This window comes from Heterodontus francisci, chromosome 37 (genome assembly GCF_036365525.1).
Source record: "Heterodontus francisci isolate sHetFra1 chromosome 37, sHetFra1.hap1, whole genome shotgun sequence".
Lineage (NCBI taxonomy): Eukaryota > Metazoa > Chordata > Chondrichthyes > Heterodontiformes > Heterodontidae > Heterodontus > Heterodontus francisci.
Genome location: NC_090407.1, coordinates 28,973,589 through 28,987,000, shown reverse-complemented (window position 1 = coordinate 28,987,000; position 13,412 = coordinate 28,973,589). Strand labels below are relative to the sequence as shown.

At 44.9% G+C, this 13,412-nt stretch overlaps 1 protein-coding gene across 2 annotated transcripts in view; it reads left to right on the top strand.

Annotated features, from left to right (window-relative positions):
- Positions 1-13,412, top strand: part of igsf21a (immunoglobin superfamily, member 21a) — a 275,559-nt gene that overhangs the window by 87,530 nt on the left and 174,617 nt on the right. The window lies entirely within an intron of this gene.

Sequence of the window (13,412 nt, the reverse complement as noted above, 5' to 3'; positions counted from 1 at the left end):
TAAAACATACTTGGAAAATAAATGCCTAAAAGGGATAAAGGAGCAGAGGGATCTGGGGGTATAAATCACAAAGTTGTGACTCAGGTTAATAAGACCATTAAAAAAGCTAATAAACCACTCGGGTTAATTTCTAGAAGCTTGGAATTGAAAAGCAGAGACGTTGTGTTCATTTTGTACAGAACGCTGTTAGGCCACACTTGGAGTATTGTGATCAGTTCAGGTCTCCACATTTTAAGAAGGACATAGAGACACTGGAAAAGGTGCAAAAAAGATTTACTCAGATGATACCAGAACTGAGTGGTTACACATAATAGAGAAGATTGAACAGGCTAGACTCTTTTCTCTGGAAAAAAGACTGATGTGTGACCTAATAGAGGCCTTCAAGGTTATGAAAGGGTTCGCTCGGGTAGATGGAATGATGTTTCCACTTGCGAGTGAGACCTGTACTAAGGGCCATAAATTTAAAATAGTCACTAATAGGGAATTCAGGAGAAACTTCTTTACTAAGAGAGTAGTGAGAATGTGGAACTAGCATAGCTGCATTAAAGGAGAAGTGAGATGAACATAAGAGGGAGAAAGGAATAAAAGGATATGTTGATAGGGTGAGATGAAGTAAGGTGGGAGGAGGCTCGAGTGGAGCATAAACACTAGCATAGACCAGTTAGGTCGAATAGCCTGTTTCTATGCTATAAATAGTATGTAAATATGCAAAAGCAGTAGACTTCTGCCATGACCATGTCTCCCAAAGCTGCATCCACCTTGTTATCACTACATCCAAGGATCCATTTGTTGTGTTCTCCCCTACCTCAAGTCTTCATGTGAGATTCTTGGGACTCTCACAAGGGCAGAGCAGATGAGGAATTTTCCCATTGCCTTTCTCATGGTTTTTCTATCCAGAGTGCTTACTACTAGGTGAGCAGCAACCACCAGTAAAGAGCCCCACATCCCCTTTTATGATTAGGGGGTTGGTGGTGGGTCACCCATTGGAAATAAATAACCCTGCTGAATATCAGTCCAGTATTCAGAGCTGGTATACCAGTTGCACCCACTGGGGCTACCTGGAGTGGCATCAAAGCCAAGTCTTCTCACTTTGAGGTGGAAACACCATCTTTGAGCCAGTGGCCACTCCGTCCGGATGCAAGTCCCCGCTGGATGTCAATCCAGAATTTAGACATCATATTGTGGTTTCCACTTGCGCCCCCCCCTCACAAAGATCCTACCCCCTCCAGAATGTATGGACCTTAATTTTTACTTTCCATCCTCAGTACAACAGCCGATTGCTGTAATGTTACAATTTACTGGCTTTGTAATTTTAGAAACTTGCATTAAGTCACCTCAAAGACTCCTCTCCCATGAAGAATGAACATAATGTCGGTACTCTTTCCATGTAACATCTTCACTGCCCCTCTTTCACATGAGGAATGATATCCAGAAAATGGACATTGAGCTGGTGCTTTTCAACAGAATTCCTGCTTGTTGATAGGTTAACTCAACCACAAAAATATAAACACAAACACATTCAGAAAGGCAGCAAGTAATGCACTAACCCTTTGATGGTAAGTACCTGAAGTATACCAGTGGCAGGCTCTTTATGGGGAAGGGGAGACTGAGAGAGACAAGGAGTTCAACAACTCTGAGGTCTTAGTAAAAGGTGGAAAAAGAAAGACTTGCATTTATATAGCACCTTTCATATGACCACAGGACATCCCAAAACAGTTAACAGCCAATGAAGTATTTTTGGTGTAGTCACTGTTGCCAAATAGGAAACGCAGCAGTCAATTAGTGCACAGCAAGCTCCCACAAACAGCAATGTGATAATAACCAGATGATCGGTTTGGGAGTTGTTGATTGAGGGATAAATATTGGCCAGGGCACATCTCCCCTACTCTTGTTTGAAATAGTGCCATGAGATCTTTTGTATCCACCTCGGTATAACGTCCCATCTGAAATACTGCACCTCCAACAGTGCAGCATTCCCTCAGTACTGCACTGTGGTTTCAGCCTTGATTTTTGGGCTCAGGTCCTGGAGTGGGACTTGAACCCACAACCTTCTGACTCAGAGGTGAGAGTGGCACCCACTGAGACACGGCTGAATTAGTGCAGGATGGTGGGTCCGAGGCTTTGAGACCCAGTAAGATGCACAGCAGATTTAGAAGGTCTCTGGTTAATGCTGTATTAACTGATCTCAGAAGAGATGGCAGGAGAGAGATGCTGTAGTTGGCCTCAGCACCCTGAGACTAAGTGGGGGGCTGGCGGGGGGGCAGTGGCGGGGGGGGGGGGGGGGGGGGTGGAATCAGCCAGGGTTCCTGCTCTCAACTGCATCCTCTGCTGGAAAATAAGAGGTGAGAACAGAATAAAGTTCAGCCATGATGCAGTTGATGATGGAATCAGGCTTGAGAGACCACACCTCCAGTATGCAAATATTAGCTGTTCCCCTATTTAACGTATTTGCTGCTCCTTTACTAAACTACTTGGCTAATTAGCATCTTGAGCAATGTGCTCACGATTACCATTATTTGTTTAATGATATCACTACATAAATTAATCACTGCTATTAGTACAGAAACAACCAAAAGCATATTGCAGAAACAATTTCCTGGCATTGTCAATTACCATTTTACAGGTGTGTGACAAGCCTTGTCAAATACCCGCACATGCGTGCATGAGAAACCTGTCAATTGCATCGAGCCAGGTTCATGAGCAGATGTGCCAGTTACAGGCACATGCTTATGACACGCCACATCAGTTGCCTCTACAGCTCCACGAGCAGTTTTGTTTACTGCCTGACGGAATAGAAAATTGGTTAACAGGAAACAAAGGCTCTTATAGTGATTACAACAGTCCCAATCAGCCAGCCTCTCATGCCAAGTATGATAAGGATGATAAGGATCAGGAATATCTTGGATTCGATTCTGCTGTGTCACCTGATCTGAGCTGGGGAGGAGACAACAACATCACAATCAGCCTTGGTATGCCTGGGGGACTGCAGAGGGGTGGCTATTCTGTTTGTCTCAGGTGAGAACAGAGGTAAGTGTGGTTATAATGCCCTCCTCTATGGCAGAGTAGCATGTGCTGTCCAGGTTTACTTACAATGAATGGCCTCTTTTGGGTGAGGTAGGTGGCGAGCACCCATTGGATTGCAACCCAGCAGGTCAGGAGGAGGAAGAAAAGAATTGGGAAAACAAATTTCGAACTTCCTCCCTCTGCAAAGGCACAGACAACAACTGGCTGTTAAGAGTGAATAAGCAGGGGCTTTTTTCTTTACAAAAGAGAAGGCTGAGAGTGACTTAATAGAGTCATAGAGAGATACAGCACTGAAACAGGCCCTTCGGCCCACCGAGTCTGTGCCAGCCAACAACCACCCATTTATACTAATCCTACATTAACCCCATATTCCCTACCACATGGCTGAGGGAGGAAGCCGGAGCACCCGGCAGAAGCCCACACGGTAACAGGGAGAACTTGCAAACTCCGCACAGGCATTACCCAGAACCGATCCCAGGTCGCTGGAGCTGTGAGGCTGTGGTGCTAACCACTGCGCTGCCCTAGAGATCTTTTAAGATTTTGAAAGGGTTTGATAGACAGAGAGATGTTTCCAGTTGCTGAGGAGTCGGAAAGTAGGGGCCATAAATATAAGCTAGGCACTAATAAATCAAATATGGAATTCAGGAGGAACTACTTTACCTAGAGAGTGGTTACACTGTGGAATTCAACACCACAGGGAGCTAAGCTGAATCACATAGCTGAGGGGGAAAGGAATAGAAAGTTACACTGATAGGTTTAGATGAAGAGGGATGGGAGGGGTCTCAGATGGAGCATGGACCTGTTGGGCAAAATGGGCTCTTTCTGTGTTGTTAATTCTTTCTAAAACGGATGCTTTTTATGCTTCTGCGAAGTGTCATTTCTACATAACCAGACAAAAATGAATGCTGAGCCAAAGAAGGAGACATTAGTGGGGGTGACCAAAAGTTTGGTCAGCAGTGGGCTGTAAGGAGGGCCTTAAAAGTAAGAGAGCGAGGTGGCGAGGTTTAGGAAGGGAATTCCAGTATGTAGGGCCCAGATAGCTGAAGGAACGAGTTATGGGGAGGATGCACAGGACGCTGGAGTTCAAGGAACGCAGAGTTCTGGGAAAGTTGCAGGGTTGGAGAAGGTTAAAGGGATATGAGACAGGAGCACATGAAGGGGCTTAAACATGGAGTTCAGAATTTTAAATTGGAAAGATTGATTTGAGTTGGAGCCAAAATAGGTCAAGAAGTACGAGGGTTATGGGTGACCAGGATTTGGAGTGGAATACGGTCGAGGCAGCAGAGTTTTAGATGAGCAGAAGTTTACAGAGAGTGGAGGATAGGAAACCAGCCAGGGGAGCATTGGAACAATCAAGCCTGGTGCTAACAAAGGCATGCCTGTGGGTTTCAGCAATAGATGCGTAGAGGTGGACTGTGTTATGGAGGTGGAAGTAGACAGTTGAATAGGATGTCAAAGTTGCAAACAGTCTGGTTCAATCTGAGACATTGGCCAGGGAGGGGGATGGAATCGGTGGCCGGAGTTTGTAGCGGGATCTTCCCGATGTTCAACTGGAGGAAATTGCAAGACAGGTTGTTAGATAAGCAGGTCTGACAGCACGGAGGTAGTGGGATGGAATGGTGTTGGGGGGTTGGTGGTCAAGACAGGTAGAGCTGGGTGTTGTCAGCGTGCCGAGGGGCAGCATGTGGATGAAAAAGCACGAGGGGGCAAGGGTAGATCCTTGGGGGTCTCCAGAGGTAATGGTGCAGAAGAAGGAAGAGAATGCAGTATTGGAGATACTCTGGCTACGATTGAATAGTTAAGAGTGGAACCAAGGGAGGGTGCAGGAGGATGTTGTGCTCAACCACATCGAAGGCTGCAGAGAGGTCAAAGAGCATAAGGAAGAGATAGAGCACCACAATCGCAGTCAATAAGGATGCCATTGGTGTCTTTGAATAGGGCAGGGTAGCAACAGAAACTTGATTAGGGAAATTCAAACATGTAGTTGCTAGATAGGTAGACAAGAATTTGGTACATGGCAACACATTCAAGGAATATGGCGAAAGTAGAGAAATCAGGCTGAATTTTCCCAGCCCCAAGGGGACAGGGCTGGTGATGGGAAGCCAGGAAAATAGGGCGGAGCTGCATCAGGACAGCTCCCGGACACATTCCTGCCTCTGTCTAGGAGACTTTCCCAGGGGCGAACTGGGTCAACTGGCAGCTCCACGGGGCCGGGCAGCCAATTAGTCTAATTAAGGCCCCACTTAGGGGCTGCCGACCTGACATTGCTACGGGCGCTCTGATTGGACCTGCAGCCTTGGGAGCCCGCGAGCGCGGAGACGACCAATTAGGAAGCTGCCTCTGGGAAGGTTGTGCCAGCGGACGCACTGACAACATCAGCGGGCTCGTGACCCCCATATGGGCCCATCGTCGGGATCCCGACGCCAGCTCATTGAGTCTCGAGGGTGACAGAAGCACGGGTGAGGATTTCAGCAGCAGAGTTGCTGAAGTTGACATTGCTGCTGGGATTGAAATAAGTGCCCTTGATAATGGATAGGATGTTGGATTTGAAGTTCTGGGTCAGACAGGATGCCAAAGTTTTCCATTGTGCGGTTTAGCCTGAGTGTGTGGCTGGGGAGGTGTAAAGGAGCAGAGTTTATGTGAGTGATCTGTTGGAGTACACTGTGACTCATTCATGACTTGATATAGGTCAGGCTGCCTGATAGCACTGGGATGATCACAAGATCATCTAGACCCTCTGATTTGTATAGCTCAGTGCTAATACCAGGAAATGCATTTACAACAAAGACATAGGGAGGCCCTTGAGTTGATACTTAATGTGATGTATATAATAATTTATTTAGACAAATGTTCCTTTACATTTACAATAATTCAACAGTTTGAAGCAGCTTCACATTAAGTAGCAGAGTATTACATTTAGATTACTTGGACACCAGAGATTAATGAGGCATTAAACTGACTGACTCTGTTAGTAGAACAATTAATATATTTGTATTTGTTTATGTGACAGCTCAGGCCATTAATCTGCTGCATTATTTTCGTTCCATTTGTTCTCGTTCTCTCTGAAGCTGGAAAATAGCACCACGGGTTCCTCAAACGCTGGGCTAATTTTTCATATGTGACCGTGAACTCATGAGTGTTGGCAGGCTGTTTCATTGTGGAGACTTCACAGCCAAGCCTGATCCTATCCTCATCCAACATGTGCCCTCCCAGTAGGAGTGATTGAGTAATGATCAGGAGTGGGAGTTGCCACTGAATTCCCGCTGCGCCGTCCCCTTCCTAGTTCAAGATAGCTGTGGCTGTTTGTATACCATCTATACCGCCAACGTAAATGAGATCAAACTGCACAGTGGTGCAGTGGTTAGCACCGCAGCCTCACAGCTCCAGCGACCCGGGTTCGATTCTGGGTACTGCCTGTGTGGAGTTTGCAAGTTCTCCCTGTGTCTGCGTGGGTTTCCTCCGGGTGCTCCGGTTTCCTCCCACCTCCAAAAGACTTGCAGGTTGGTAGGTAAATTGGCCATTGTAAATTGCCCCTAGTGTAGGTAGGTGGTAGGAGAATAGTGGGAATGCGGTAGAGAATATGGGGTTAGTGTAGGGTTAGTATAAATGGGTGGTTGTTGGTCGGCACAGACTCGGTGGGCCGAAGGGCCTGTTTCAGTGCTGTATCTCTAAATTAAAAATTTTTTTTTAAAAAAATAAATAAATAAAAACTCAGCATAGATCCAAGAATCAGAACTTACTTTCTGGCCTGTATGGCAATACGTGGCACTACAGATCTTTGAATAGATTTTTGAATCAGAAGGGAGTCAATGGATACAAGGAATAAGCGGGAAAGATGGAGTGAGGTATGAGATCAGCCATGATCTTAATGAAGGGTCGAGCAAGCTCGAAGGGCTGTGTGCCCTACTCTGGCTCCTGTTCCTTACATTCTTATGGTGCATACACTCACTGAGCTAATCTGTTGCTTTAAGGAGAAGGTGTCACCAGTTTAAGATTATCATTCTAACCCTTCACTGCTTTAGTATTTAGGTCCACAGTGGCACAATATGATGGTCAAAGTTAAGTGGCTCGGACATGCAAGCTGGAATGAATAGTTATGGTTAAAATTTATCATCTGATGGTGAGGGTGAGTAGAGTTCAGTGGAGATTTCATGACTGGCGTTAGCCTGAACCAACCGGGCCGTTTTAACAGTATTGGGTCCATATTTACTCATCTGGGCAGCCTGCCTCCAGGAGCTGCCTACGATTATACTCTTCAGAAGAACTTCGACATTTTAACATATTAAAAACATCAAAGATTAAATGACTCACAAGTGAGGCAAGTTTTTTTTTGTTGGAATCATTTCAGGTCTTGATGTAGGCTATGATGGAGGAAATGGAAGGTAATTCTGGATGGGTAGTTCAGGATGGGCTGAATGGCCTTCATCATCTGTAACTATATTGTGATCTCAGCTTTTGATTGACAGAAATGTGGGTCTTTAAAGGCCATTTCAGCTGTGTGGGGAGTTTTATTGAGAAACGTGGGTGAAATGCAGGACATCAGCATGATTGAAAATAGTGGGGCTGGGGGGGTGCGGGCGGAGATGAGCTAAGTTGAACAGTATGGCATCAAATTTGTGTTTAAAGACTTAAGATTGCAGAAGAAAAGAAAGGACTAGGGGAAATAAGACTATCACCAGAGCAAATAACTTGGATCATTCTCCAACATCATTTTAGCTGGGTGCAGGAACGTCCTTCACCAAAATCTGAGTGAAGGTTGCCCATCAATCCACTTAGTGTAGCAGGACACAGGAGTGGGAGTGGCTAGAGGAGTAGGATAATGATGCACAGTGCATTAGTAACAGAGATCTGTATGAAAACCCAAATCTGGATTGGTGCCATTGGCAGTTAACATACAGAGATTTTCAAATAACGCAGAGAGAGAGTAATTCTACTTTATTGAGAGCCATTAATTCATGAACAAGTAGAAGTGAACAGCTTCCATTCACCATGCGTTCAGGGCACCATTGCTTATATTGGCACAAAGAGGGAAATGTGTGGAAATGTACTTAAAAGCCTGTCCTTGATGCCATTTATAGTAAGGTTCATTGTCAATTAATTGAACTGTTATTTGATGAAGTCTCTCAGTACTGCCCGCGATTCTCAATTTTAAGAATAGCAGCTGAGATTCAGTGTTTTACCCAGAAGGATGTGCCAGTTTATGTGTATCTCTCAGCCACTGGCATCTCCCTCATCCTGTAGTGAATATGCTCCTCATTTTACAGCCATTTTGTCATCTAATGACCTTTGCTAAGAGAAACTTGTGTGAAGTTTTTTTTTGTTCTTAATGGTATCCAGTGCCAACACTGATGGCTCAGTTACTAATTCCAGGCCCCACAAGAGGGGAACTCTGGTCAATAGAAATAGGTTTTGGAACATGTCTGTAGAACAGGGTAGCAAAGGGGCTGCTGCAATTAAATACATTAAGAAGGTTCCCCCAGGGCTTAAGTCTCAACAGAGTGTGGAAGTTGACAGGAAATTAATGAGTTCATGCCTGTGTACCTACCCATCGCCATTAGTTACCAACACACCTCCTTACCTGGTAGCCTCAGAGCAGAATTTCCTGCAGTTGAGATAAACGCCAGAGTCTCCAGCTGCACATCCTCTGTGGGATTACATAAAGGAGTCCTGGGGGGATTAAGCTAACACACACAGAGGAATCTGACATCAAAGTTTTAACCAGTCTGCCTCTCGCAGAGCAATTACATCCCAAGCACTTTTCGGAACATTTGGCTGAACAAGCCAGTCCCTTTTTAATAGATTAATCCCACTTTAATCAGATCCCTTAATCCTTTCTCCAGAAAAATATCTAATTGCTTCCTGAACCTATTTATACTGTCAGCTTCAATGTCCTTCCTTCATAACTGACTGCACAACTCCATTACCCTTTCAGTGAAAATGTTCCTTCAATTTCCCCTCTCACACCTAGTGTTGTTTAACACTTGTGTCCCCTGATACTTGAAGCCGTTGCCACAGTGACCAATTGACCTGAATGAACTTTGTGAACTGCCTTCATAGTCTTAAACTTCAACTAAGCTACCTCAAAAACATCATCTTTTCCAAAAGTAACTTTGTAAACACCTGGGATTGGGGGTATGGGTGAAATTGACTACGCTACCAGCATGAAATGGGCTCATTGCGAATTGGCAGCTGATTTTTCTTTTTCACCGTGGCAGTTTTTATCTTCCAATGACTTGTAAAATATTGCCAAGATGTTTAATTACAAACCAAGTCATGTGACTAGGAAACGAGTTTCCAAAAAGAGTTTGAACTATCGCTCTGTAAATTTCAGTGGATAGAAGATAGGGTGCGGTGAAAACCCAGCTCTAATTCACTCTGAGCCCGGCTCATACTACTGGCATGGACCAAATTCACCTCGTTGATTACCACAAATTAATTTATCAGGAAAACTGAAGCCATCACTTTTACCTCATCCACCCCCATCAAAAACTGTTTCCTTGCCACTGTCTCCATCATCCCCCGAATCACCACCCCCCCCCCCCCCCACCACACCCCATACAGCTGCCACCTGCTGAGGCTGAACTGGACTGTGCGGAGACCTCAGCATTCAGTTCTATTCAGAGCTGAGTTTCAAACCTACATCCTACCCCTCACTGCTCACTGCCACCACCTCAACATTGCCCACCTCCTTCCCCATCTCACCGCACTGAAACCCTTACACATGCTTTTGTCGTCTCCTAGACTTGATTTCTCTCATTTTCTCCGTACTGGTCTCCCATCCTCCACCACCATAAACTCCAGTTTGTTCAACATTTAGCTGCCCATTTCCAGTCCCTAAGTCCTGCCTGCCCATCTGCCCTGGTGACCTCCATTGGCTCTCTCGTCCCAAAATCACCACATGTAAAATCATTCTACTCATTTCTGAATCCTGCCATGGCTTCACCCCCAACCTATCTCTGCAATATCCCACAGCCTTATATCCCTTACATCCACATGAGCCCTATCCCCTGTGGTGCTCCAACCCTGGCATTTTGTACATTACCATCCTCTTTTCCACGCCATTGGTCGCAGGACCTTCAGCCATCTCTGTGCTTTGGAGCTCACTCCTCTCCCTGCTCCTCTTCCCACCTTTAAAAATCCTCCAAAGCCTTATTTTGACAAACTTCCTTTAACGTTTGCATTATGGCTCAGCTCCCCTGCTTTCTTCCTTTTACTTTCTCTCCACATAATGCACCTTTGAGGATTTTCTCCATTGAAGTTGCAATATAAACGCATTGTTAAATGAATACAGGCTGTTGGTATTGATTCCTGTTGTTTGCTCTTCAAGGGCAATAATCTTCTTCCAATGATTAGGCAACTAGGGCTACACATGGAACTCCAATGGGGTGTGATCAGCACTGTAAACAGCTGCAATACGGTCTTTTTAAATGTGTAGGGCGTTTCAAAAGAGGTGGCAGATCTCTTGAGCAGAAAATATATTAAAGGAGAATAAACAGGCAATCTTATCAAGTGATACTAAAACAGTCACTGTCATGGAAACAATCAGTGTAATTATAGCCTGTACTCAGAGCAATCAGGACAGAAAATATAAGTGTTCTGTGATTGTCGCCTGAATAGGGGTGTGGTCTTACTGGAGAAACAAATAGAGGAAGCGATTGGTAGTGATGCCAGTCTGAATGGAGTCGGGTGTAGGAGCCGCAATTCAGAAAAAGATCTTGATTCGTTGACATTATACAATGAATTATGGGGTAGATTTTCTGAATTGGTGCTCCCAGCGCAGAGTTACACGTGACTGGGAGTGTGCATCGAGAATTCCATTGATGGCCTAGAAACCACGGAAGGGTGTTCTGCTGACCTCTGCACCCAAATTCCCATTATGCACTCTGATCATCCCAAGCTGTGTGCCTGGCGTGCTAAATTGTATCATTTTCCTTTACCTTTTAGTTAAAAGCCAGGCTGAGAAGGAATTGTCCACAGGAAACAGAAATCCAATCTGTATTTAGTTAACTGATTTCAGTCAAGATGCCAAGTTTGAGCATCGCTGAGCTTTGGGTGGGGCTGGCTGGGATGCAGGGAATCAGTCAGAGTTCCTCTTCTTAATCACTATCTAAAGATCTCTGCTGTGGACATCAGGTGAAGGCAGGATCTTGCTCAGCTGTGCTCATCTCACCCACACTCATTGCATGATCTCGCACGGGAAGAACAGCCACATGGTCAGGTACTGGGGAGCTACTGACCTCCAGCGAGAGTCAGTCCCTTCAGGGGAGGAGGGAGAGAGAACAAGAGACAAAAACATTGGACAGAATTCCGAAGACGTAATGAATTCCAGAAACTTCTCCAGAGTATATTTTCTGATTATGCCCAGTGGCACAAGAAGGGAAATGAGCAACTTGGGTCAGAAATCCAGGTGCATATGCATATAGCCAGATGCAGTCATTTTGCACTGAGCACAATGTTCCCAAGTAGCCCTTTCGGCTCGGCTAATCTGCTCTCACCCAAATAGTGAGAAGTTCATTAAATATTATAATGTACTTAAATTAAGCATAGTTGAACTTGCAGGACTGTTCTATCTGCTCTGTTTACCTGCCTGCAGTGTGACTAAGGGATGCTTCATGTATGATGGAGCTCTTAAAGGTACAGAACGATTTCAGCAATTTCTTCTAACTTTACAGTCCATTTTTCTTACTGTTTTTGGATTTATTTTGGCATTTTAATGGAAAAAATGTCATTCATTTAAAAGCAATTTGGAGAATTTTTTTTTGACATGATGTTTGCACAAAAGCTAAACTGAGCAAGTAACATTTACTAGTTAACCAGAAGGCTGACTGTAATTGAAGCACTTAAAGATATGACTCACCTAGTGCTATCTCTTCAGGCTCTTGTAAACCTTGGTGAGAGGGATGCAGGATGTTTCAAACAGAACTCACGCAGCAATATGTGCTTTTGTATATGAGGATATCCAAGGTGCCTTTTTCAACAAGAGAAGTTGCATTTGTCTAGCGACTTTTCATGACCTGAGGACTTCCCAAAGTACATCACAACCAGTAGGTTCTTTAGAAGTGTAGTCACTATTATAATGAAGGGAAATAAAGCAGTCAATTTGCACAAAGCAAGGTTCCGACAGTGAGATAAATGACCCGATCATTTGCTTTAATGATATTGGTTGAGGGATAAATGTTGGCTAGGATGCCAGGAGAACTCCCCTGCATTTTATCGACTGGTGCCATGGGATCTTTTACATCCACATGAGAGCACAGATGAGCCCTTGATTTAACATCTCAGCTGAAAGACAGCATCTCTAACAGTGCAGCACTCCCTCAGCATTGTGTGGAAGTGTCAGCCTAGATTATGTCACTGAAGTAGGGCATGCACAACAGAAACCAAAAGTGCTACCACTGAGCCAAGGCTGGCACACAAGGAAATCAAGGACTTGGCATTTCTTGTTTTATGCACTGTTTTGTTGTGCAAGTAAAGAATTAGGCGTTGGATTATGTAAGTTAATGGAGCACATTATCCAGTGACAGACATATGCCGATGTGAGCAGTGCTGGATTAAGAAATAGGTAGCAGGAGCATTCAAGGCCCCTCAACTCCACATCAACACCACCCCCCAGATATAATAAAAGTTTGCCGCTCCCAGTTCGGTAGCTCCCACAGCCAATGGGAGCCTTTCATATTGCTGGTCCCTGGGTTGTTTGCCTCAATTTACAGAGGCTTCCTTAAAATATAACAAGTATTATCAGGTAACTGTTATTGCCTCAGCCTTGCTTCCCTCTCTGCCTGCATGATGATGCTGCTAATGGCGAGTGGGGGGAGAAAGACTTTGGCAAGTGGGGCAAGCACGGGGTCCGAGCTGGCTGCTCCCACTCAAGACATTCACTCAATGCTTTTCCCCCCCTCCCCCACCACTCTGCTGCTGATGCTGGTGATAATGCTGTTGCTGGAAAGGTGTTAGGAGGAGCGGGAGGATTCTAAGTGGAGTCTCCCGTTCCCTCCTCCTCCACTTGGGGGCCGTTAATCCTCCTCATCTGTGAGTGACCATGCATCACGTAGCTAGGTTATCTTATAGCAATTTTATATTTGAAGACCTTTGAAAATACGAGCTTCAATTGTAATTTGCAGATGCAATTCCTGTCCTACTGGTGTTGGGTTATGCGTGGTAAGCATTGAAAGAACTGCAAGGCTACGTCAATACTTGTAATGGGCAATGGTAACTGTGTGGGCAACACTTTTTGTGACATGTATATTTGGTGTTTCTTCCTGGTGGCTTTTAAGGCGTGCCATCTTCCATATCTTTCCCCAGGATGTGTGTCTAGTGGAATAAAAACAAGAAATGCTGGAACCACTCAGCAGGTCTGGCAGCATCTGTGGAAAGAGAAGCAGAGTTAA